The following is a 1,926-nucleotide window of genomic DNA, read 5'->3' on the forward strand; positions in this document are numbered from 1 at the left end:
GCCACCCAAATACAATAGTTTTTGTCAAGGACAAATGGAACATTTACCAAGGTGAGCATATGCTGGGCCCTAAAGTAGTTGTCTCAATAAATTTAAAGTGTTCATACCTACAAAGTACATTCTCTGACTACAATGGAATTAAATTAGAAATTAATAATAGGAGGGGCGCCTGGGTGGCGCAGTCGGTTAAGCGTCCGACCTCAGCCAGGTCACGATCTCGCGGTCCGTGAGTTCGAGCCCCGCGTCGGGCTCTGGGCTGATGGCTCGGAGCCTGGAGCCTGTTTCCGATTCTGTGTTTCCCTCTCTCTCTGCCCCTCCCCCGTTCATGCTCTGTCTCTCTCTGTCCCAAAAATAAATAAGCGTTGAAAAAAAATTAAAAAAAAAAAAAAAAAAAAAAAGAAATTAATAATAGGAAAATCTCCAGAAAATCCCTAAATATTAGGAAACTAGTCCACTTCTAAAATACTCATGGGTCAAAAAAGAAATAAAAAGAGAAATTAAAAAGTATCTTGAACCAAATAAAAATGAAAGCACAACTTTTTGTGGGATGTCACTAAATAATATTTAGAGAAAATTTATGGCACTAAACACCTATATTAGAAAAGGAGAAAGGTCTCAAATCAATGGCATCAGTTTCAACCTTAAGAAACTAGAAAGAATGCTCACTTCGGCAGCACATATACTAAAATTGGAACGATACAGAGATATGCATGGTCCCCTGGGCAAGGAAGGCACACAAATTCGTGAATCCTTCTATATTTTTAGAGTATTACGCTAAGTGAAATACATCAGGGAAAGACACATACCATATGATTTCACTCATATGTGGAATTTATGAAACGGAACAAATGAACATGGGTGGGGGGAAGAGGAAAACCAAGACAACTATAGAGACCAAACTGATGGGCCTGGAATCAGTATTTTCTTATGTTTCCAGATGATTCCAATGTGTAGCCACTTTAGAGAACCATCGAATGACTTCAGTCTCCTAGCTGTCCCTTCAATGTTCCATGTTGGTTCCCAGCTCCAAGTGGTCTTCATGCCTTCACTACGTGATGAAATGCTACCTTCATCTCTAAATACTATCCATCATCCAAAGTACATTTTAAGTCCTGCCTCACCTACATATCTTTCCCTAGCCAGTTTATCCTTCAGGATATTTTCCTTCTTTCTACATCATCTTTATTAGCAAGGCATCCTCCACACCTCCCTTAGTAATCTATAGTGAAACTTTTTAAAAAATTTCTTTCCAGGGGCACCTGGATGGCTCAGGCAGTTAAGCGTCCAACTCTAGATTTTGGCTCAGGTCATGATCTCACAGTTTGTGGGTTTCAGCCCAGCATCAGGCTCTATGCTGACAGTGCGGTGCCTGCTTGGGATTCTCTCTTCTCTCCCTCTCTCTGCCCCTCCCCAGCTCGCTCTCTCTGTCTCTCTCTCTCTCAAAGTAAATAAATAAACGTAAAAAAAAAATTTCTTTCCGTACTTAATTGCTTTTCTCTTTCCATCCACCCTTGAGCTCCTGGGTTTTAATTTACACATGTTCTTAACGTGAAGGGGTTCTTCCCCTGAAAATTATGTTTGTTCTATTTTGAAAAAGTTCAGTGTGGCAAACAGATTTTAAGGTGACTCTAATAATCTCTATCTTCTTGTGTTCATGTCCTTATATAATCCTCTCCTTTGGAATGTGTGTAAAACCTATGACTTGCTTCTGATCAATAAAATATGACAAATGTGATGGATGTCATCCCAGTGTTTATGTTACATTATATAAGACTCCATCTTGCTAGTGGTCTCTTTCTTTTTCTGTCTCTCTCTCTCTCTTCATTGCTGGCTTTGAAGAAGCAAGATCCTATTAATCCTACAGCCCCAAGAAAATGAATTCTTCTGGTAGCCTGAGGGAGCTAGGAATCAAATTATTCCCCACTC

At 39.9% G+C, this 1,926-nt stretch overlaps 1 non-coding gene across 1 annotated transcript; it reads left to right on the top strand.

Annotated features, from left to right (window-relative positions):
* The first annotated feature begins 658 nt into the window (after nt 1–658).
* LOC115507937 lies at nt 659–763 on the top strand. Its single transcript, XR_003966855.1, has one exon. It is a non-coding gene; the product is annotated as a U6 spliceosomal RNA (small nuclear RNA).
* The last annotated feature ends 1,163 nt before the right edge of the window (nt 764–1,926 follow it).

The sequence above is a fragment of the Lynx canadensis genome, chromosome X (assembly GCF_007474595.2).
Source record: "Lynx canadensis isolate LIC74 chromosome X, mLynCan4.pri.v2, whole genome shotgun sequence".
Taxonomy (NCBI): domain Eukaryota; kingdom Metazoa; phylum Chordata; class Mammalia; order Carnivora; family Felidae; genus Lynx; species Lynx canadensis.